The sequence below is a fragment of the Panthera onca genome, chromosome F2 (genome assembly GCF_046562875.1).
Source record: "Panthera onca isolate mPanOnc1 chromosome F2, mPanOnc1 haplotype 2, whole genome shotgun sequence".
NCBI lineage: Eukaryota > Metazoa > Chordata > Mammalia > Carnivora > Felidae > Panthera > Panthera onca.
In genome coordinates, this window is record NC_138356.1 from 83,367,454 (window position 1) to 83,393,029 (window position 25,576).

The window sequence follows — 25,576 nt, forward strand, 5'->3', positions numbered from 1 at the left end:
CAGGTGACAATACACGACTGTTACAGGCCCTTAAGTTGCGGGGTGATTTGTTATAACTGGAGACAATCTACCGAGAAATACCAAAGTCGTATCAGATTTTGGCACTCACAGACCCTCAGTGTAAAAACTACTAAAGGATTCATTTTGGAAAGAAAACAGGCTGGAGGGAAACAATGCCAAGCAAGGAAAACATGAGACAAATTTAATTACTGCCTGTTTAAAAAGCTTTTTTATACTAAAAGCTGGAACAAGTCTCACTCAACAATAATAAAGACTACCCAGGAGGGGCAGTTAGTGAATGGCCAACGTGGACTGGAAAATAAATGTACAATATGTACATTAAAGAACAATTCGCAATCCTGGCTGCATATTTAAAATCACCTGTGAACTTCAAAAAAATTCATTTTTAAGCGTAGCTGGTGGCAAAGTCCAGTACATTTTTTAAAGTCCTTAAGGTGGTTTTCATGTGCAGCCAGAATCAAAAATCACTGATAAACAAAATAGAAATTAAGGCTGAAGTACTAATAGGAAACTACAGAAACGAGAAATAGTAACTTACAAACACACAGCACCAGGCCTGCCGCCTAACTGTGCGGTAAAAGTTGCCGAAACGGGGAAAAAGAGCCTCCATCCCTAAGGAAGCACAGCCCCCCACGCTGTGTTCTCCCAACATGCAAAATCCCCACAGGGTGACATCACCAATACTGATCATTAGAGACTCTAAAAACATGGACACTTAACCTCCACATCTGCACTTAATCTGCAAAGACCTCGTGTGCAGAAAAGCAACCTAAAAAATCTAAGGGACGGCCTTGTGTTCAGTGGAGCCAGAGTCACGGCTGGACTGGCCTTGTCCTCCTGCTGCAGCAACGAGACGTACACCAGATGTCTGAAAGCACTCTTGTCAGATGCTAGGCAACAGGCAGCATAGGACTGTGGCTGCTAGGAAAGGGAAACAAAGGGGTGAGCCCTGCCGTCCCCCCACTTCTGTCTTGAGCCATTTCGAGACCATGGGGGCAAGGACAGGGTCCCAAGCATGCAATTCACTGAGCCAAGAAGAGTCACTGGAAGCAAATGACCGCACCTTCAACTCTGTGAGGAGGAAAGGCAGTGAACTTGAAGAGAGCAGAAGCAGCACAGAGAAAACAAACAGGTTATCAAGCAGCCTAGCATCATTGAACTCCCCCTGAACAGAAAGAGGAAAAAAACTGTAACAGTTAGGCATAACAAATAAGCCAACAATGGCAACAAGTGTATACAAAACCTGTGTAGCTGATATGAAAGAATAAAGGAAAAGAAGGAAAAAAAACCAGATTGGGGGGTGGGGGTGGCGCCTGGGTGGCTCAGTCAGTTAAGCATTCAGCTCTTGGTTTTGGCTCAGGTTATCATCTCATGGTTCGTAGGTTTGAGCCCTGTGTTGGGCTCTGTGCTGATAGTGCGGAGCCTGCTTGGGATTCTCTCTCTCTGTCCCTCCCCTTCTTTCTCTCTCTCAAAATAAATAAATAATAAATAAACTTTAAAAAAAAATGGGACAAACAGAAAGCAAACCATACTGATAATTACATTAGTGCAAATGGTCTTAAAACTCCAATTAAAAGGCAAAAGATTACCAGACTATATGAAAAAAAGCAAGACATGCTATTAAAGGAGGCCATTGTAAGTGCAATGATACAGATAGTGTAAAAGTAAAAAAAAAAAAAAAAAAAAAAAAAAAAGACACACTATGCAAACACCAATCATAAGAAAGCTGGAAGCCAAGGGGCTCCTGGGTGGCTCAGTCAGTTAAGCATCCAACTTCAGCTCCAGTCATGGTTTTGTGGTTCATGGGTTTGGGCCCTGCATCGGGCTCTGTGCTGACAGCTCGGAGCCTGGACCTGCTTCAGATTCTGTGTCTCCTTCTCTCTCTGCCCCTTCCCAGCCTGTGCTCTGTCTCTCCCTCAAAAATAAATAAACATTAAAAAAAAAAATAGCAAAAATTTAAAAAGAAAGCTGAAAGCCTATATATTATCACATAAAGCAGATTTCCAGAAGAGAAATACTACCAGGAACAAAGAGGGTCAATTCATTAAGAATGCATAACAACCCTGGGGCGCCTGGGTGGCTCAGTCGGTTAAACCTCCCACTTCGGCTCAGGTCATGATCTCACAGTTTGTGACTTCAAGCCCCACATCCGGTTCTGTGCTGACAACTCGGAGCCTGGAGCCTGCTTTGGATTCTGTGTCTCCCTCTCTCTCTGCCCCTCCACTTGCAGTCTGTCTCTCTCAAAAATAAATAAACATTAAAAAAAAAAAAAAGAACGCATGACAATCCTCATTGTGTATGCATCATGACAGAGCTTCAAAACACATGAGCAAAAAAGAAGTACAGACCTGAAAGAGTAAGAGACAAACTCAAAAATTTGGTCTAAGTGCACATATGAGTCATATTAACCCACTTACCTTATCAATCCACTTACACTTACACTTGGTATGAAATAATACCAACTATGTTCTCTAAATACAACATAATTATATTAGAAATCAATAACACAAAGATAGGTGGAATATTTCCAAATATCCACTTAAATAACATACTTCTACATAACACATGGGCCAAGAAGAAAGGACATAGGAAATTAGTATATTAAATTGAAGGAAAATGAAAATGCAAAAAAAAAATAAAAATTTGCTGTATGCAGCTAAAGCAGTGCTTACAAGAAAATGCACAGCATTAAATACTTAATTTGGATCTTCAACAAACAATGTGGTTATGTTCCCATAAGCCCATCATAAGTTGAAAATGTTGTGACAAACACATTTAATACACCTAACCTACTGAACATCATAGCTTAGCCTAGCCTAAGCTAAATTGTGCTCAGAACACTTATATAAGCCTATAGTTAGGCAAAATCATCTAACACAAAGCCTATTTTATAATAAAGTGTTGAATATCTCATTTAATTGATTGAATATGCACTGAAAGTGAAAAACAGAATGGTTGTCAGTGTATCGATCTATACCCTTCTGATTGTGTGGTTGGCTGTGGCTCACTGCCACTACTCAGCATCACGAGTACTGTACTACATATTGTGAGGCCAGGAAAAGATCAAAATTCAAGATTTGAAAAACAGTTTCTACTGGATAGGTATCACTTTCACACCACTGTAAAGCTGAAAGATCATAGGTCAAACCATCATAAGTTGGGGACTGTCTGAAGTAGGGGGAAAAAAAAGTACTAAAATCATTATCTCAGCTTCTACATTAAACACCAGAAAAAAGAACAAAATAGGGGCACCTGGGTGGCTCAGTTGGTTGAGCACCCAACTTTGGCTCAGGTCATGATCTCGCAGTTCGTGAGTTCGAGCCCCGCGTCAGGCTCTGGTGCTGACAGCTCACAGCCTGGAGCCTGCTTCAGATTCTGTGTCCCCTCTCTCTCCACCCCACCCCTGCTTGTGCTCTCTCTCTGTCTTTCAAAAATGAATAAACATAAAAAAAAATTTTGTAATAAAAAAAAGAACAAAATATCAAAAGGTGTGCAAAATATCAAAGTAAACAGAAGAAAATAAAGAGCAGAAGTTAATGAGACAAAAAAAAAATAGAAAAATAGAGGAAATCTATTAAGCCCAAAGCCAGGGATTTTTGAAAAAATCCATGAAGTGGATAAACCTCTGGGAAAATTGATGAGAGAAAGAAAGAGAAAGAGAGAGAAAGGGGACACAAAGTAACAAAAATACCAGGAATTTAAAAAAGGGACATTACTACAGATCCTACAGATATTAAAAGGATAATAATGGAATATTATTAGCAACTTTATACTATTAGAGTTGACAAATTAGATGAAAAGGAAGGATAAATTCCTGGAACACCACAAAATACCAAAGATCACTCATAAAGGTAGATAACTTGAATAGCCAATGTATCTATTAAAGAAACAATTTATAGGGGCGCCTGGGTGGTTCAGCTGGTTGGGTGTCAGACTTCGGCTCAGGTCATGATCTCGAGATTTGTGAGTTCGAGCCCCACATCGGGCTCTGTGCTGACAGCTCAGAGCCTGGAGCCTGCTTCAGATTCTGGGTCTCCATCTCTCTCTGCCCCTCCCCTGCTCATGCTCTGTCTCTCTCTGTCTCAAATATAAACATTTTAAACAAAAATTTAAGAAACAGAATTTATAGTAAAAACCTTCCTACAAAGAAACCTCCAGGCCAAGATGGTATTAGTGGTGAAATCTACCAAACAATCAAGAAAAAACATTTCTGTACAAATTCCTCCACTACTTCTACTTTCTAGAAGCATTTCTCAACTCATTTTATGAAGCCAATATTATACTGATATCAAAACCAAAGATATTACACACACACACACACACACACACACACACACACACACAAACCCATAGACCAAAAGCCCTCAGGACCATAGATTTTTAAAAATCCCTCAATTTTTAAAAAGTTTAACAAACTGAATTCAGCTTTAAAGGATACTGAATCACACCCAAGTGGGGTTTATCTCAGGACTGTAAGGTTGGTATAACATTCAAAAATTAATAAGTGTAATTAACCACATTAACAGACTAAAAAAGAAAAAAACACATGATCATCACACTAGAGGCCGAAAAAGCATTTAACAAAATCCACCACTCATTTTTAATAAAACCTCAAAGCAAAGCAATAACAGAAGGAAACTTCCTCAACCTGATAAAGGGTATATATACAAAATCTACACACACACACACACACACACACACACACACACACACACGATAGTGAAAGGCTGAATGCTTTCCCCCTATGATCAGTAACAAGAAAAGGACATCTACTCTCAGCACTTCTGTATGACATTTTACTGGACGTCCTAGGCAGTGCAATAGGCAAGAAAAAGAAATAAAAGATCCTCAGATTGGAAATAAGAAATAAAACTACCATTATTCATAGACAAAATGATTGCACATATTAAAAAACATATTAATGCTTAGTATTATTGATAAATTTTAATATTTAATAAATATTAGGGATAAATTTGGCAAAAGATACACAGAGGACTACAAAGTACTGATGAAAGAAATTTAAATGGATCTGAACTTATGGAGAGGTATACTAGATTTATGAAGTAGAAGGTTCAATCTATCTAATCCCATGCAATTTCCTCTCCCCACAGGTGTTGGATCTCAAAAGCACTCCCCGGGGCGCCTGGGTGGCGCAGTCGGTTAAGCGTCCGACTTCAGCCAGGCCACGATCTCGCGGTCTGTGAGTTCGAGCCCCGCGTCAGGCTCTGGGCTGATGGCTCGGAGCCTGGAGCCTGTTTCCGATTCTGTGTCTCCCTCTCTCTCTGACCCTCCCCCGTTCATGCTCTGTCTCTCTCTGTCCCAAAAATAAAAATAAAAAAAAAAAAAAAAAAAAAAGCACTCCCCAGTAAACTTCCTGCAAATCTCCATCCCAAAGTCAGTTTCTCAGGGAACGCAACATGGACTGTAATTAATACAGCTGACTCTTGAACAGTGTGGGGTCAGGGGTGCCAACCTCCACACACTTGAAAATCTGCATGTAACTTCTGACTATTGACCGGAAGATTTACCAGTAACATAAACAGCTGGTTATCACATATGTTGTATGTTATATGTATACTCCATACTCTTGTAATAAAGTAAGCTAGAGAAAATGTATTAAAATCATAAGAAAGAAAAAAAAGAAAATCTTAAGGAAGAGAAAACACACTTACAGTATCATACTATATCCAAAAAACCTGCATGTAAGTGGACCCATGTAGTTCACACCCAGGTTGCCCAAGGGTCAAATTTATAAATTTGTAAAGGAAAGGAGACAAAAGTATGTGATATAATAATTACAGCCAGAAGGCAGATGTCTAGATAACTAGCAATATGCCAACGCCGACAGTTACAGTATAATGAACATAAGTAGATTAACACAGTGAAGGCTGGAGGAAAACCACCAGATTAACTCCCTACATGTGCTTCAAAGCTGCACATTTGAAGAGTGCTCTCGTTATACAGTAGATAAAATCATATATAAAATTGCTGTTTTTTGGGGTGCCTGGGTGGCTCAGTCAGTTAGGCGGCTGACTTCAGCTCAGGTCATGATCTCATGGTCCGTGAGTTCGAGCCCCACGTCGGGCTCTGTGCTGACAGCTCAGAGCCTGGAGCCTGTTTCAGATTCCGTGTCTCCCTCTCTCTGACCCTCCCCCGTTCATGCTCTGTCTCTGTCTCAAAAATAAATAAATGTCAAAAAAAAATTAAAAAAAAAAAATAAAATAAAAAAAAAATAAAATTGCTGTTTTTTAACAGTTTTTCTAACTTACAAAAATTGCAATTTCACATGGTTCAACTTTGTATTGTATTTCCACTGAGTCTTACCTCAATCACAACAAAATGTCCTTCAGGCTAGTAAATGCCCCCTTTGTGAAAAAATTTTTTAAGTTTACTTATTTATTTTGTGAGAGAGAGAAAGCAGAGAGAGGGAGGGGGAGGGAGGATCCTGAGCAGGCTCCACACTGTCAGCACAGAGCCTGATGTGGGGCTTGAACCCACAAACCATGAGATCATGACCTGAGCCAAACCCAAGAGTCTGGTGCGTAACCATCTAAGACATCCAGGCGCCCCTGAATGCTCCATTTTCAGTCACCACTAGCCCTAGAATAGTCTAAGTATGGAGACACAAGAGTTATCACCAAGTCAAGTTCAAAGTTCAAGAGTCTAAAAAATGTAAGACATCTTGTAGAATATTTCATGGGGTCTAAACCAAGAGACAAGAGAATTCCAAACAATCTTCCAAGGAATCCTCTGGCTTTGGGTCATTCTCTGGTTTCAGTGCTCCCCATGATGACAGCTACACCTCACGACCATACTCCCTCCCTGGAGGTTTCCCAAGCACTGAGCCAGCCTGCTTCTCTCCCCCACCTTCCCTAGCTGCCCCACGCACATCTGCTTGTCCACGCCCCTCCAACTGCGGGAACTCCCTCCAGCACCCCCCCCCCCAACCCCGCCCTCCATCAATCAAGGCTCTTTTTTCCCTCTACACCCTATCCTTTCAACTGCTGGTTCTTTTCCCAGTTTCCACTATAATCTCTCTGTAGCTAAGTCCAGCGTCTCTGCCCTGACCACGTCTCTCCCAAATGCTGGGGGAACCTGCCCTGAATGGTGCTCCCAATGGAACTCTCCTCCTCAGATCTCTTTCCCAACCACAGCACGCGCTTGCACTGCGCTGCATACCTGCTTCAGTTTGTGACAGCATACTGGTCTGCCCCCTGGCTCAAGGGTGTGTGATGCTCCCTTGCCCCTCCCCCAGCATCATGTCCCCACCACTGCCTATCCGGTCCGCGGTTCTCAACATTTGCCACCAGTCACCTCTTCCCACGTCTCACGGCCTCACACACACACTCGGGACAGAATCCCCTCTCTCTGCGTAAATACAGAAGACTCACTTGCTTTCAGCCTTCCCTCCCCCAATCCATCTCACCTCCACTGCCACACCGAAGAATCTCCCAAAAGGCCAGCCAACATCACCTCAAATGGTGCCCCCAAAATAAAGGACACTCCTTACACTAACATCTTCTGGGGATGGCGCCTGGATGGCTCAGTGGGTTAAGCATCTGACTCTTGGTTTCCGCTCAGGTTATGATCTTGCAGTTCATGAGTTCGAACCCCATGCTGGGCTCTGCACTGACAATGTGGAGCCTGCTTGGGATCCTCTCTCTCTCCCTCTCTCTTCCCCTGCCCCCCGCCCAAATAAATAAATACACAAATACATAAACTTAAAAATAATAAAAACATACAAAAATAAACTTAAAAAACTAATAATTTTAAAATAAAAAAAAATCTTCCAGAACTTGCCACGCAAAACGGTTGCTACTGGCCATTATGGCTATTTGAATTTAAATGAAGATTAAAAAAGGTTTAACATTCAGTCTCACAGGCCACTCTTCAGCACTCAATAGCCATTCACGGCTAGTGGCTGTTGTGTTCCTGGACAGCACAACTCGAGAGTGTGCCTGTCTTAACCCTCTTGGCCCAGAATCATTTCCTATTTCCACTCTGTTCCAATAAAAACATCTCACTAACTGCTCCTCAATTATGCTTCCCACTTGCCAAGTCCCACTCCTACCTGAGGAACATTGCTCTTCCTCGCAAAGGCCTCAAGGGGTCCCGCAGGGTGATCGTCAGTCCCCCCCGTTTCCAGACATCCCAGTCCAGCTAGGCTTCAGGGAGCCCTCCCAACTCCGCCTTCAGAATGCACCCAGTTCAGGGGCACCTGGGTGCCTCGTCAGGTAAATGTCCGACTTTTGATTTTGGCTCAGGTCATGACCTCATGTTTTGTGAGTTTGAGCCTGGTGTTGGGCTCTCTACTGTCAGTGTGGAGCCTGCTTGGATCCCCTGAACTCTCTCGGCCCCTCCCCTGCACACGTGTTCTCTCTCTTCTCTCTCTCTCTCTCAAAAAAAAAAAGAATGCACCCAGTTCAAACACAGGCACTCCTGAACCACCACAGCCCCCTTCATGCACACAGATGCATATGCACAGACATACACACGTGTTCACACACTCACACGCATGCTTACACACTCACACTTGCTCACACACTCACACACATGCTCATACACATATGCTCACATACGGCCACATGCTCACACATACGGCCACACACTCACACACATGCTCACCCTCACACACATGCTCACACATCCACGTGCATACTCTACCTTCCCACAGCAGCCACAGAGAGTTTTCCAAAGTGTCTATTCAATGAAGTTGCTACAATACAACGATTTACAAGAAATATATATTTGGTCTTCATCCACAATTCCTAAAAAACTGCTTCAGAGCTATAAAGGTGAGATGGGTGTCTTATTACTAACAAAGGTGACTTTTGGACCCCATGCAAGGGGGCGCTGGTTGCCAAGAGGACCAACCAGGTGATTAGAGGATTATGAGTCCCACCCCCTGAGATCTGGGGAGGCGGGGGCTGGGGCTGAGCCCTGGGCTCACCTACTCCCCTCCCAAAGCTCCAAACAGCAAGTCTCCCACCCTCATTCTCCACAGAGAGCCTGCTTCCTACTCCCCTAAGAAAAGTTTCGGAAGAGGACTCCCAAGGCCACCATGGACCACCACACCTCTCGGCCCTCTTGCCAACCACCCCCCAAACGTGTGCAGCAAACCTGACACACTCCAGCAAGTGTCTCCTCTACATCATTTCTTCCTATCTAACGGGTTAGTCCCATCAGCACATAAATTGGGTGTAATTTCCTGCAAAAACACAAGGTTTTCTGTTACCCCTTGGCAGCAAAAATCCTTGAAAAAAGGTGCCTGTACTCACTACCTCCAATTTCTTTTCATTTTTTCCCTAAGTCTACATCAACACGTTTGGCTCCCCACCACACACACACCTCAGAATCTTCTCTTCCAAGTCACCAAGGACCTTGATGTTGAATCCAGTGGCAGTTCTCATCCTTGCTTCTTTAACCTTGCAGCCCCGGGTACTGAAAACCACTCCTCCTCCCCAGTGACCACTTGGGTCAGCCCATGCTCTCCACTGCCCACCTGGATCACCCACTGTTCCCCACTGTCCACCTGGATCACCCACTGCTCTCCACTGTCCACCTGGATCACCCACTGCTCTCCACCGTCCACCTGGATCACCCACTGCTCTCCACTGCCCACCTGGATCACCCACTGCTCTCCACTGTCCACCTGGATCACCTCCTTCTCCCCACTGTCCACTTGGACCATCCACTGTTCCCCACTGTCCACCTGGACCACCCACTGTTCCCCACTGTCCACCTGGATCACCCACTGCTCTCCACCATCCACCTAGATCACCCATGGTCCCCCACTGTCCACCTGGATCACCCACTGCTCTCCACTGTCCACCTAGATCACCCATGGTCCCCCACTGTCCACCTAGATCACCCACTGCTCTCCACTGTCCACCTAGATCACCCATGGTCCCCCACTGTCCACCTAGATCACCCATGGTCCCCCACTGTCCACCTGGATCACCCACTGCTCTCCACTGTCCACCTAGATCACCCATGGTCCCCCACTGTCCACCTGGATCACCCACTGCTCTCCACTGTCCACCTAGATCACCCATGGTCCCCCACTGTCCACCTGGATCACCCACTGCTCTCCACTGTCCACCTAGATCACCCATGGTCCCCCACTGTCCACCTAGATCACCCACTGCTCTCCACTGTCCACCTAGATCACCCATGGTCCCCCACTGTCCACCTAGATCACCCACTGCTCTCCACTGTCCACCTAGATCACCCATGGTCCCCCACTGTCCACCTAGATCACCCACTGCTCTCCACTGTCCACCTAGATCACCCATGGTCCCCCACTGTCCACCTGGATCACCCACTGCTCTCCACTGTCCACCTAGATCACCCATGGTCCCCCACTGTCCACCTAGATCACCCACTGCTCTCCACTGTCCACCTAGATCACCCATGGTCCCCCACTGTCCACCTAGATCACCCACTGCTCTCCACTGTCCACCTAGATCACCCATGGTCCCCCACTGTCCACCTAGATCACCCACTGCTCTCCACTGTCCACCTAGATCACCCATGGTCCCCCACTGTCCACCTGGATCACCCATTGTCCCCCACTGGCCACCTAGATCACCCACTGCTCTCCACTGTCCACCTAGATCACCCACTGCTCCCCACTGTCCACCTGGATCACTCACTGCTCCCCACCGTCCACCCTTAAAGAAATTAAAGAACCCCTACAGGTAAGCTATCCCATGTTCATGAAATGTTTATCTTAACATTGTTAAAACGGCAAAACACTCCAAATTGATCTACAGACTCTACAGACCCTTGTAAAAATTGAGCTTACTTTTTTGCAGAAATTGACAGGCTGAACATGACATTCACATGGAAATTCAAAGGACTCAGGAAAAAAAAAATCTTGAAAAGGAAGATCAAGTGGAAGACACACTTTCTGGCTTCAAAACTTGTAAAACTTCAGTAATCAAGAAAGACAGGGTGGTACTGGCTTAAGTACAGACATACAGACCGATGGAACAGAATTGAGAGTTGAAAAATTTAACCCTCCAATTTACACACAGATATTTCTAACAAGGGTGTCAAGATGATTCAATAGAGAAAGAATGAACTGTCTTTTCAACAAATGGTGCTGGGACAACTGGATGTCCACATGCAAAAGAACGAAGCTGGACACTTACCTTACACCTTACACAAAAATTAACTATAAAACTCTTAGAATACAGCGTAAGAGTAAATCTTCATCACTTTGGATTAGGTATCGGTTTCTTAGCTACAACACCAAAATACAAGCAACAAAAGAAAAAATAAATTGGAATTCATCAAAAGTTAAATTTAAAACTTCTGTGCTAACGATACAATTAAGAAAGGGAAAAGACAACCACAGAATGGGAAAATACACTTGCAAATCACGTATCTGATCAAGGGCTTGTATCTAGAATATACACGGAACACTTATAGCACACTAACAAAAAGATAAATAACCCAATTAAAGAATGAGCAAAGGATCTGAACAGACTCTTCTCCAAAGCTGACATATAAATGGGCAATAAGCACACGAAAAGATACTGAACATCACTAGCCACCAGGGAAATGCAAATCAAAACCATAATGAGATAGTACTTCACACCCATTAGGACAGCTATAATGAAAAAGACACACAGTCACAAGTGTTGGAGAACATGTGAAAAAAATGGAACCTTTATACACTGGTGGCAAGAAGGTAAACTGATGCATCCACTTGGGCATTTCCTCAAACATAGCCCTTTAGCTACTATAAGATGTAGCAATTCTAGTCCTAGGCAAATACCCACAAGAAATGAAAACATATGTCCAAACACTGGTTCTGGAACATGCACATTTATTCACAAATGTATACAAACAGCAGCATTAGTCACAATAGCCAAAAAGTGAAAACAACTCAAATGTCCATAACAGATAGATGGAAAAACAAAATGTGGGGACACATGGGTGGCTCAGTCTGTTAAGCATCTAACTCTTGGTTTCAGCTCAGGTCATGATCTCATGTTTGGGTTCATGAGCCAGAGCCCCAGGTCAGGCTGACAGTGTGGAGCCTGGTTGGGATTCTCTCTCTCTCTCTCTCTCTCTCTCTCTCTCTGCCCCTCCCGAGCAAGCACACACGTGCGTTCTCTCTCTCTCAAAATAAATAAATGATCAAACATTTTTTTTAAAAGATAGAAAAACAAAATGTGGCACTCAGACAACGGACTATTATTCAGCCATAAAAAGGAATGCAACTCTGATGTGTGCTACCAGACACTGAGAAGCAGGACAGCAGCATCAAGACCAGTGGCCACACTCCCTCCTGTCACCCTCCACATGTAACCCATCAAACTCCACCAATGGGACACCTCTGCCCACCTCTTAGCCTCTATCCCAAGTTCACTCACGTGAACCTACTTCTGTACTTTCATCTTAATTCATTCTGATATGACAGCCCGGGTGATGCTTCAAAAAGATCAGCTGTTCAGGTCAGCCTTTTGGCAGATCCTGTAGTTGGTACGATCTGGTTGGCTGCCTGCCTTGCCCCATCTCTTCCCCTGCTCCAGGCTCCCAGTCCACAGGGCCCTGCTGCCCCAGGGGTGCCACATGGCTGATTCTCCTCCCCACTCTGCATCCATACTGTGGCCTCAGACTCAATCTCATACCCAGAGGCGTTTTCCCTGACCCATCATCTGAAAAGGGTGCCCTAGATTTGCTCTCACAGTCTCACCCCCATCTTTCAGGGCAGGGCACCACAATCGGGCAAGTGTATGTCTGTTTCCTGCACTGGCCTCTGAGCTCCAGGAGGCAGGGGCCTCACCCCTGCATTACCAGCACCAGCAGCACTGCCTGACACTCAGTGGATGAAGAGAAAGGAATGACCACCCGCCTCCAACGCCAACAGTGCTGCTGGTGGTGCTCCCTCCTCCCGCACAGGGACCCTGACCAGGACAGGCTTCATGCTCGGGAGGAAGCACAGAGCTTTACGAAGCCCTGGGGCAGCCAAGCTTCTCCAAATGCCCATCAAGGTCCTCCATGTCCTGAGTAAATGCCAACTCCAGTTCGTAAATTCCTAACGCTGGCATTCTTTAGGGACTACATGGGTGACATGAAATGAGGCCCCCATAAGGGCCACCACACAGGCTCAGAGGGGCACTGATGAAGCCCCTGCCCCACAGCATTCCGCAGACAGCTGTGCACTGTCACCAACAGGCATGTAGTCCCACCCTCACAAGCGATTTTATCATGTAAAATACATTACAGTGGATCAAGGCAGATAATACCTTTATGTAAGTTCTGATGTCTTCTGGAAAGGAAGTGAATGGCTATAGCTAAGGCTAAAAAAGATTCTTGCGACACTCCTCACTGAACTTAATTGCATTCTGACTACAGCAGGCGGGTCTAGATGAGGGGGCTGCCCCTCCAGGAGGCACCCTCCAAGCTCTCAGCTTTGCAAACATGCCCCCAATTGCTGACCTCCTGCCCTGCCCACCCTGCCTTGGCCACAGAGTGCTACTAGAAGCTTTCTACACACCTGCTGTTTCCTGCCCTTTCCTGCTGGTGCTGCCCTTTCCACCAGGGGCACTGTTCCTGTGCCTGGCTAACACCCTTGAAGACTCAGTCACAGATACCCCTCCTTTTTAGATGAGATACCCTTTCCTCCAAAAAGCCTACCTAAACTTTGTTCATTCTAGGGTAGGCTAACAGCCACCACAGGGCTCTTCCCAAGATCCCATAGATGCGTCTACCACTGCTGTCCACATGAGGGTATCACAATCCATTCCCATGTGTCCCCCACCAGGGGTCTGGTCTGTCTCCATCTCAGGTCACCTGACTGACAAGTGGCTGGCACATAGCAGGTGACAGGAGAGACCAGGAGCAGGATAAACATGGGTGGGCCTGGAAGACAGAGAAGCAGACATCAAGTCTTAACAAACCAATGGAGAAGGGCTCTACCCCTGAGCAATGCCCATCCTGGGCCCCAGTGGCCACAGGCAGGAAGGCCGACGCTATTCCTAGACAGCCACCTGTGGTCTCCACACATCCCTACAATGAAGGTCTCTGGGCTGGGACCCACAGTGTTATTCCCTCCCAGCTTTTGGGAACAGAGGCTGCTTCTTGGACTTCCCAGAGTTGGAAGAAATAGGAACCCTAATAGCACAGCTGAATTGTGAATACAGAATATAATGGCCAACACCACAATTAAATAGAAAAACAATACAGTTCAGAAGCTGCTTCCCCTTTATTGGTAACATATGCAAAGCGATGCACAAGTAACGTGAGAACTGTGGACTGGGGAAACGTGGGCTGCAGGTGCTTCATCACAATGCCAACTGCTCTGAAGAACATACTGGCCATCACAAAAATCCCAGGGAATGGTTGGAGGGACTATAATAGGAAACCACCAGCAGTGTCTTAGGGACAATATTACTGTAAATCTCAACCCATGAAGGAAGTATCAGCCCCTCTGATTAGTGCTGGAGACTCTAGGGTCACAAGAAAAGCCCAAGAGAGATCCTCCTGCCCAGCCTCCTGACTGGAAGGAGGGGATCCAGTTTTGTCATCTGTAAAATGGGGGTAATGAAGGGGGCCTCAGTGGACTGCTATGAGGACTGAAGGAGTTGATACATACTGTAGCACTGTAAGTATTACAGCAGTCCCCCACATCCACGGGGATATGTTCCAGGCCCCCAGTGGATGCCTGAAACCCCAGGTAAAAACCAACTCTAAATATACAAAGTTTTGTCCTATACATACGTACCTATGATAAAGTTTAACTCATAAATGACACGAGATTAATAACCATAATAATAAACTACAACAATTATTAATAATACACTGTAATAAAAGTTATGTGAAAGAAAGACAAAGAGAGGAAGCAGGATGGACATAAGAGTACATTCAAAAAGGAAAATCAGCTTCAGTACCAGGAGCCAGATGAGGGCTTTCAGGTCTGAGCCCCAGCACCCTGGCTGGGGTGGCTGGTTTACACTGCAGCCAAAAACTCTTGGGCTTTTGCTGGTCTTCGACTAGTGTTCACGAGGACAGAAGAGGGGCTCTGCTGACTCATCAGCCTCTTGGTGTTAAAACTAAGGTTTTAAATCCTTCATGCCTATAACACTCGGTATTTTACAGGATCCTCTAGGACTCAGTCATGCTTCAGCCTTACAACACCCCTGAAAAATAAACAAGATAGATACGATCTGAGCCACAACCAAAAGCGGAGGCGCAGATGTTAAGCAATTTATCTGTGACCAGCAATTTATCTGTGACTGCACTGGTCAGGGATTGAGTCAAAGCTTAACTCAAGTGGGACCAGTGCTGCATCCGGTACACCCGGCAGCTCCGAAGATCAGGGATTTACTGCCTCACTTTCCATGCTGCCCCCTGGACTTCTCCCCACAACCCCAGGACTGCGTCAACACCAAGACTCCCTGTGGGCTCTCACCTTGGAATGCTCCCTCCTGAAAAATCCTAGTCGCTCTTGTTTTTAATAGCTTTATTGAGATAAAATTCACACAGCATACAATTCACCCATTTTGGGGCGCCTGGGTGGCTCAGTCGGTTGAGCGTCTGACTTTGGCTCATGATCTCATGGTTCGTGAGTTCAAGCCCCGTATCAGGCTCTGTGCTGACAGTGTGGAGCCTGCTTGGGATCCCGTCTCCCTCTCTCTCGGTCCCTCTCCTGCTGGCACACGCGCTCCCTCTCTCCCTCTCTCTCAAAAATAAAAAACATTAAAAATTTAAAGTGTACACTATACTGATACCAGCATATTCAGATCCACACAGTCTTCACCACGATCACAGGATGTTTTCATTACCCCCCAAATAATCCCATGACTCTTAGCTGTAATCCCCCAGACTCTAGCAACCACTAATCCACTTTCTATGGATTTGCCTATTCTGGACATTTCATGCAAGTGAAATCATATCATATGCGGACTTACATGTCTGGCTTATTTCACTTAGCACAATGTTTCAAGATCTACCCACATTATAGTATGAATCAGTACTTCACGTGTATTTATTGCCAAATAATATTCCACTGCACAGACAAACCACATCTTGTTTATCCATTCATGTGTTGATGAACATTTGGGTTGTTTCCACTTTTTGGCTATTATGAAAATGCTGCTGTGAATATCTGTGTACAAGTGTTTGTGTGGGAGTGTTCTAGTCACTCTTACCCATGAGAACACATGAAAAGTAAGCCAGCTTCCAATTGAGAACCCCATTTAACCTGACAATACTGTATTATTTGAGATGTAGAGAACTGGGAGAAATAAATGACCAAAGGAATTGGACAGTTAAATAAAGAAACAAGAGCAAAACTCAATCTAGTGGAATAAACATGATTAAAGAAAGAAGTGCTATTTCTAGGGATGGGTCCTACAGGCATATTCCCACATCACCAAACGCTGTGCCTTCAAAGTTACTTGTAACTGCACAAAGTATGATATTCAGCAGTAGGGGCTGGTTAGATAAATCACACCACCTCCACGGAGCCAAACACGACGCAGCCATGAGAAAGAATGAACTGGGAAATGCACTGATACAGGATGACCTCCCAAACATATTTAGTTTAAAAAGGCAAGGTTCAGAAACTTTTTGAAAAGGATAGGAAAAAGAAAATAAGTGTATATATTTGCTTTTATAGTTACAAAGTATCTCTCAAATGAGATACAGTGGGTGCCTCCAGGGGACCACAGGCTCCTGGGGGTAGAAACAGGACAGACACAACACTGTGCCCAATCATGAATGTGAATAAATTATCTATTCCAAAAAAGATTTCTTTTAACTTCTTAGGAAGCAAAAATAAAGACAATCTACGAGAATAAAAAAATTATACTTGCAATCCCTATCAAAAAATAACACCAGCATTCTTCACAGAGCTAGAACAAACAATCCTAAGATTTGTATGGCACCAGAAAAGACCCCGAAGAGCCAAAGCAATCTTCAAAAAGAAAACCAAAGCAGGAGGCATCACAATCCCGGACTTCAGCTGTATTACAAAGCTGTAATCATCAAGGCAGTGTTGTACCAGCACAAAAACAGACACTCAATCAATTGAACAGAATAGAAAAACCCAGAAATGGACCCACAAACGTACGGCCAACTAATCTTTGACAAAGCAGGAAAGAATATCCAATGGAATAAAGACAGTCTCTTCAGCAAGTGGTGCTGGGAAAACTGGGCAGCAACATGCAGAAGAATGAACCTGGACCACTTTCTTACACCAGACACAAAAATAAACTCAAAATGGATGAAAGGCCTAAATGTAAGACAGGAAGCTGTCAAAATCCTAGAGGAGAAAGCAGGCAAAAACCTCTTTGACCTTGGCCGCAGTAACTTCTTACTCAACACGTCTCTGGAAGCAAGGGAAACCAAAGCAAAAATGAACTATTGGGACCTCATCAAAATAAAAACCTTCTGCACAGCAAAGGAAACAATCAGCAAAACTAAAAGGTAACCAACGGAATGGGAGAAGATATTTGCAAATGACATATTAGATAAAGGGTTAGTATCCAAAATCTATAAAGAACTTATCGAACTCAACACCCGAAAAACCAAATAATCCAGGGAAGAAATGGGCAAAAGACATGAATAGACACTTCTCCAAGGAAGACATCCAGATGGCCATCAACACATGAAAAAATGCTCAACATCCCTCATCATCAGGGAAATACAAATCAAAACCACAATGAGATACCACCTCACACCTGTCAGAATGGCTAACATTAACAACTCAGGCAACAACAGATATTGGTGAGGATGCAGAGAAAGAGTGTCTCTTTTGCACTGCTGGTGGGAATGCAAGCTGGTGCAGCCACTCTGGAAAACAGTACGGAGGTTCCTCAAAAAACTAAAAATAGAACTACTCCACGACCCAGCAATTGCACTACTAGGCATTTATCCACGGGATGCAGGTGTGCTGTTTCGAAGGGACACATGCACCCCCATGTTTGTAGCAGCACTATCACCAATAGCCAAAGTATGGAAAGAACCCAGATGTCCATTGATGGATGAATGGATAAAGAAGATGTGGTTTATATATACAATGGAATATTAATCGGCAATCAAAAAGAATGAAATCTTGCCATTGGCAACTACGTGGATGGAACGGGACGGTATTATGCTAAGCGAAATTAGTCAGAGAAAGACAAATATCATATGACTTCGCTCATATGAGGACTTTAAGATACAAAACAGAGGAACATGAGGGAAGGGAAGCAAAAATAACATAAAAACAGGGAGGGGGACAAAACATAAGAGACTCTTAAATATGGGGAACAAACAGAGGGTTACTGGAGGGGTTGTGGGAGGGGGGATGGGCTAAATGGGGGAGGGGCATTAAGGAATCTACTCCTGAAATCATTGTTGCACTATATGCTAACTAACTTGGATGTAAATTAGAAATTAAATTTAAAAAAATTATACTTAAGAAAGCAAGCTAGCTCTAAGCAGCCAACATGGAGGAAACGAAGAAAGGGCCAGTCCTCTCCAGGGTGAAACCTGCCCAAACCCACCATCTTTACTGATGTCAATGCACTAAGAAAATGTTGCAAGGAGACACTGAGAGCACAAACATCTCTTGCCCTCAAAGACCTCCCAGTGCAGAGGGGAGACAACTCTCATCTGTGCAGTGACCAAAGAAAGGCATAGCTAAGAGCACCATGGGATACAGAAGGAGAACTTGATGAGCTAAGTAAGGGAGGGATCAAGACAGGTTCCTGCTGGGACAAGCCCCACTGAGGGTCAAAGGAGAGGAAGGGGTCACTCAAGCTTTGCCTGTTTTCAGGGGAGGAGGGAACGTGGAGTAGGGCTCGGCCTTGTAGCACTGGCTGGTGTCACTGGAGAGCAGAGTGCGAGTCGGGGCCCACAGGAAAGAGCAGTGTAAGAGGCACGGGAAGCCAGGGAGGAGCACAGCCTGGCATCCTGCCGGGGGGGGGGGGGGGGGGGGGGTTGCCGGGTACATCGCAGGGTGCCCTAGCAGCAGTGCTGGCCTCCACACATTCAGTGCCAGGAGCGCCCGCCCCCAAGCTGGGACACCGAAAAACTTCAACAGACAAATCACCGCTGGGTGAGAACCAAAGCTCTGAATACGTCACCTGAGCCAGAGGAAAGGGGGCCGACCCAGAAGGGGCAGCCATAATGCGAGAGCGCACAGGCCCCGGAGGATCAGTCTGAGGAAGGATAAATTTGGTAACTACTCGGCGGGTACAATGAGTAGAACCCGCAGCAAGATGTTGTGGTTAGGGGAAGACCTAGGAACACCAGCTGTTCCAGGTAGAAACCAGCCAGATGACGGTCGCAAAGCACCAAAGGGCTGAGGCCAACGGTGAAGAAGGATGCAGGGTCTGAGAAGCCTAAAGGGCTTCTGCATCCGGAGGCTGGCAGCCAAGTCTGAGGCTGAGGGCACCATCACCCTGGTGAGACCACCCAGAGTACAAAGCAGACCCTCTATTTCCTTGGGGGGGGGGGGGGGAGAGTCCACCCCAGCACACGTGCAGGAGGAAAGGCTAGGTAGGATAGGCATTTTTATCTCTATCTCAGAGATTTTAAACTTTGCTCACATAAGCTATTGCGTCACCATTTGTTCTGAACGTTAAACATTCTCACCCTTAAACCCCACAAATGTCCAAAGACTCTACTTAAAGTAGAAGGATCCCCCACCCCCCGCCCCAGTCTTAGTGTCACAGATTTAAAGGAAATGAGATGCAGTTATCTATGGTAAATCTAAGAATCTAAGATACTCTCCCTAGATCTGAGAAAGAAGATCATTTCCTTGGGAAATGAGGAATTTTCCTGCTTTGCTCTGAAGCACGTTAAATCACTTCTTCCAACAGCTTAGCAAGACAGAATGTTACAGAACTGGTAATTCCAAGTTCTTATTCTGTGGCTTGTGTCCTGTCATTTAAGTGTGTTAATAAATTATCTTTCCTATTACAAGGATAACACTGTTCAGTGAAGTGTGACAATTGCTTCAGTGGTTTAACTCACAGAATTAAATCTCACTTCTGTCTACAAGAACCCTACCTGCCCCCAAGGACAATAAATAACTACCACAGGACTGAGTGGCTCGTTAGCAGCTTTCTTCTTCTCAAAACATTTTCATAACGTATACATTATAAATACATAATAGATATATATTTTATACAGAATAATGTATCTAAGTTCATGAGATTTGTTGTTTACCTTTATAAAGACTATGACCCCAGCTAGCTCGTGTAGGAAAAGAGAGCCAAAGACTTCAAGTCAGTGTAAAACCAAGGCGGTGCCAGGAGTACACAACTAAAGAGCCAGCAGCCAAGCAACCAGGCCGTGGAAACCAGATCTCGGCAGTGACAGCTCCTAACTCTGCCCAACACATACAATGTATGGGGCACAACGAGTTTGTGTCTCCATTCACGGAGTCCTCACGACCAACCCTAGGGAGCCAGTATTACTGGTGTTCCCATTTTACAGATGAGAAAGCAAAGGCACAGAGTACAAAGCCAGTAAACAGAAGAGTCAGGACTCAAAGGCAGGCAGGCAGTCTGGCTCCAGAACCCGCCCTCTTCTCCACTCTTGGCAAGACAGCTGACTAGACAAAGTGCAGGCCGAGATCCACTGGCCTCTGTTCACTCACTGAGCAAGCGTGTGAGGGTCATCAAGTCTGCGCCCAGGACGCTTTATGCAGAGTCTCCTTGTTTTACAGTCACACCTCCTATCGAATCTCCTTCCCCTCCCCCAGCGAGAAGAAACACACCTAGCTCATTGTGAAAGGGGAGCCGCTGCCCGGGAACCACCTGCTGTTTACAGAGGCACCCTGGACCCACAGGCTCTAATTCCTCTCACTGGCTACGAAGACAAATCTCCTATTGTCTGCACCATGGGAGGAACACGAAGCCTCGCAACTGTAGGTTTCTGCAGAGGTCACTGGAGGTTTGGTTAAACCCTACGACACCGAACGGAGGGCGAGCGGGGGGGGGGGGGGGGGGGGGCGGGCGCTGCATTTTTGCTGTTGAAGGTTGCGCAGCGCCCACAGCAGCTGCTGGTGGGAGCAGCATGTAACACACCCACAGCTGCCGCGGCCTCGCAGCCGGCCGCACGTTTTAAAATAAAAGACGTCCTGACCCCCAGATGCACAGCCTGCCTCACTCGTAGCCCTCGACACGGAACACGCGGCCTCCACCCACACCACTCCCGCAACCAGGAAGCAACCGAGAGAATTCCAGCTCCAGGAGGGCTGCGCCCCGGGGCGCCCCAGCCTGCCGCGCTGCAGAGGCCAGGTCTGCGAAGCCCTGCGGACACGGCCCGCACCCAGAGACGCGCGACACGACTCCCCGCGCCCGGACAAAGCCCCCACCCCGCACCCCGCCCCGACTGAGCCCCGCAAACCACGCCGACGCCCCACACTCGGGCCCGCCCTCAGGCCGGGCGCACTCACACCCACACCCACCCACGGCCGAGGCCACTCACGCTCACCGTCAGTGGGCCACACTCACGGTCACCCACGGGCCGGGCGCACTCGCACTCACGCCCACCACGGGCCGGGCACATTCACACCCACCTCACACACCCTGCCCCCCGCGCGGCCTCGACCCCCAGCGCCCCGCGCCCCCGCCCAACCCGGCCCGGCACACCCACGCTCCCTCCCCTCCCCGCCCCGGCTGCAGCCCCGTCCGCCCTTTCGGAGGCCGCGGGCCCGGACCTCGGCGAGGCCGGGCGGGGGCCGCAGCGCCGGCCCCTCCGCCATCTTCCTGGCCCGCGCCGCCCACCGCCCGCGCTCTCACCCGCCGGCTGCTCGCGGGCCGCGCCGCCACAGCCCTTCATCCCGGCCTGAGCGCCGCACCCGAGCTCTCCGCGGCTCTCCCGCCGCAGCCGCCACCGCAGGAGCAGGAGCAGCGGCAGGAGCAGCCTGCTCGGTCCGCGTCCTGCGCCGCCGCCGCCGCAGCCGCCGAAGCCGCCGCCGCCGCCGCCGAAGCCGCCGCCGCCGCCGCCGAAGCCGCCGCCGCCGCCGCCGGCCCAGTGCGCCGCAGCCGCGCGTCCTCCCGTCACCAGCGCAACCCCCCGCCTCCGGCCCCGCCCCCGCGCCTCCCCGCTCCCGCCGCCAGGGGGCGTCTCCGCGAGCCCGGTGCGCGTGCGCCGGCGTGCGGCCCGCAGGGAGCCAGAATCCGGCCCGAGGGCGCGCGCGGCCTGCCGGGAGTCGGGAGTGCGGTCGAGCCGGCTCCGCCCACGAGGCGAGCGGGCAGGTGAGCCCCGCGGAACCCGCGGCCCCCTGCCCGGGAGACGCCGCAGCCCTCCTGGCAGTCCCACGGCCCGCACCCTGGCCGACCTTTCCAGTGTGATCGCTCCGGAGACTCTCCATGTCCCTTTGGTGGGTGCAGTTGACGCTTCAGACGTCTCGCTGTGGAGTTGGTGTCATTTTACGTCCGGAAACCATATCGGACCCCCCTGAATCTCAGATTTCCCTTTTCCTGGATTCTGGAAAGTTATCAGCCTTTGTCTCTTTAAAATATTGGTTCTCCTCCATTCTCGTAGTCTCATAATTTGTTAGCCAAGTCGGACGATCTGTATCCTCCGTGTCTGTATTGTTTTCTATCATTTTGCTCTGTCATTCCTAACTCTTGGTAATTGCTCAGTTTCATCTTTACTAGTGCTCTCTTCAGCATTCTCTAATGTCTCTAGCTAGCTTCAAGCTTTTAAAAATCGTTATTACCCATATCCATTTCTAAAAGTTGCATTTGACTTCTATTTCTAAGCTAAACAGCCAGAAACTCTCTCACAACGAACTACAGAAGCCCACACCACTCGGTCCCTGGCCACACCCTGCATCCCACCATCGGAGAAACCGCAAAGGGCCGGAAGCTCGATTTAAAAAAATCCTCAACTGAGTTCCATTTCCTGTGCCGCAGCTCACTCCTGCTGCGCTCCACTGCTGCCATGTCTCCTCCGGAGCTCTCCGACCAGGAGTGTGGCACCACTCGTGCACCTCCCTTTTGGGCCATCCTCACACTTCACACCCAAACGCGTGGACAGCTGGTCTCTGCTATTTTGTCTGGAGCTCCGTCTCCATTGTAGGCACCTGAGAAAACCCACCCTGGATGAACCCAACCGTTCTCCATCATGACCACTGGAGAAACATCACACACCCAGGCAAGGTGGTTTCACTTTAAACTTAAAATGAGTACTTCACACTCACCTGCAATCTTGTGACGTTCTCAGGTAGCACAAGTCCCTCACTCTCCAAGTGACCACCAGAATTTCTCAGGCCTCTCTAGTTGAACCTCCCAGATGAGACCAAAACTCTTATCACCAAACCCAAAGGGCCACCCATATCCATCCTCTGCCCTTCACCTTCCTTCCTGAAAATGTGCAAGCGTTATTTCCCTGCTCCTACCTAAGGCAGTCCCTCCCCTGGAGAACTGGAACCTGCTCCCTCTTAAATTTTCAAAGATTGTGCGTAGCTATCTCCTCTCCTAATCGTCTGTCTTTCTCTATTTATTTCCATGAGCATACAAATACACTCTGATATTTTTCATTACAAATAGACCAAAAAAAAAAAAAAAAAGAGGGGGGCTCCTTTAACTTCATATCCTCCTCCCAGGTCTATGCCGCCCCTCAGCCTCCCTGGTGGCTGTGCTGCTCAAAAGGCTGCCTGCAACTCTTACCTCTTTCTCCTCTCATCCTCCAATTCCATGGAACACATCCCTATTTAGCTCACTTGTTGCTGACTCCAGTGTACTTTTTTCTGTTGTCATCTGGTAATCCTATCAGGAACATCCCACATGTTGAGTCTGAGTTCCTTTTGTTGACGGGAGCACTGGATGTACAAGTTCAGGGCTCCAATGACTTCGTGTGTCATATGCATGTAATACCGCAGGATGTCAGTTGGTTTTTTTTTTTTTAATGTTTATGTTTGAGACAGAGCATGAATGGGGTTGGGTCAGAGAGAGAGGGAGACACAGAATCTGAAGCAGGCCGAGCTGTCAGCACAGAGCCAGATGCGGGGCTCGAACTCATGGATCATGAGATCATGACCTGAGCCGAAGTCCGACGCTCAACCAACTGAGCCAGGCAGGCGCCGCACACAGGATGTCAGTATTTTGGCTAAGGACAGCAGGTAAGACATGTCCACGTATTCTAGAAAGATGCAAACACCTATATTCAGGGCTTCTAGGATGCTGCCAATGACTGCTCCATAATTCTTTGCCCTTCACCATTCCAGGTACATGTAAACTAGGAAGTGAGAGGATGAATGAAGGTTTCCTTGGAAAAAGATGTAGACCTACTAGTGTGTTTCCATTCTCCTTTCCCACCTCCTGCCAAACATAGGTGAAAGTGTTTATATAATGGAAAAAAAATAAATATGGGAAAATATATATTGGAGAAATGATCCAAAATAAAACCCAGGTGGAAATTTAATATCACTGAAACAGTGAAATAATTGAAGTGAGAAACATTGCCAAGGTAAAAAGGAAATTACATTCTGTTAAGAGAGTACAAATAATTAACAATATTGGTCACTTTAGAAATAAAACTGCCAGTTATTTTGCCAGCAAAAATGGGCTTATTCGGTACGAGCAGAGAATTGCAATTCAGGATAGACAAGCTAAAGCAAAACTGTAGGCAAGTCTTCAGAGCAAAGGAGAGCAAAACTCTTTCGTAGAGGAAAGTGGGCAGTACGGAGTATCTACCTGCAAGTGAGTCCGGTGCACGGAGTTGTATTAGGCTGCAAGGAGTGGTGAGCTCCCTCTGCTGGCCTCCCAACTCCATCTTAAACGAAGTTTACTTGATTCCGTTTCACAATGTATCCAGTTGGTCCCTAAACAACATAGCTCTGAACTGTGTGGATCCACTTATATGTGGATTCTCTTCAATAAATATATTAGAAAATGTTTTGGAGATTTGTGATAATTTAGAAAAACTTGCAGTGGCCCTTGGGTGGCTTGGTTAAGTGTCCGACTTCAGTTCAGGTCATGAGCTCATGGTTTGTGGGCTTCCTCCCCTCCCCCCTCCCCCATGTGGGCTCTGTGCTGACAGCTCAGAGCCTGGCGCCTGCTTCAGATTCTGTGTCTCCCTCTCTCTCTGCCTCTCCCCCGCTTGCACTCTCTCTCTCTCTCAAAAATAAATAAACATTAAAAAATAATAATACAAATTTTAAAAACTTGCAAACTTCATAGCCTAGAAATATGAAAAAATAATTTTAAGGTTAGGTGTGTCAGGAATGTATAAAATATGCAGATACGAGTCTACTGAATCATCTACTACTGTAAAATATACACGAGATTATAAAAAGTTAAAATTTATCAAAACTTATGCACACAAATACTCACAGACCACATATAGCGCCATTCGTAGTCAAGAGAAATATAAGCAATCTAAAGATGCAGTATTAAATCATAACTGCATAAAATTAGCTGCAGTCTTTTTCAAAAGAAAGCTACAGGGTCTCCTGTGTGGCACAGTTGGTTAAGTGTCCGACTCTTGATCTCGGTCAGGTCATGATCTCCCAGGTTCGTGAGTTCGGGCTCTGCACTGATGGTGTGGAGCCTGCCTGGAATCCTGTCTCCTTCTCTCTGCCTGTCCCCCT

The 25,576-nt window shown here is 46.8% G+C and overlaps 1 protein-coding gene across 3 annotated transcripts in view; it reads right to left on the reverse strand.

Annotated features, from left to right (window-relative positions):
* Nucleotides 1-22,010, reverse strand: part of ARHGAP39 (Rho GTPase activating protein 39) — a 109,591-nt gene extending 87,581 nt beyond the window's left edge. For all 3 annotated transcript variants that reach the window (XM_060611610.3, XM_060611609.3, XM_060611605.3), the window contains exon 1: nucleotides 21,777-22,010. The gene's annotated coding sequence lies outside the window, so the exon portion shown is untranslated. The remainder of the gene's footprint in view (nucleotides 1-21,776) is intronic.
* Between the last annotated feature and the right edge of the window lie 3,566 nt (nucleotides 22,011-25,576).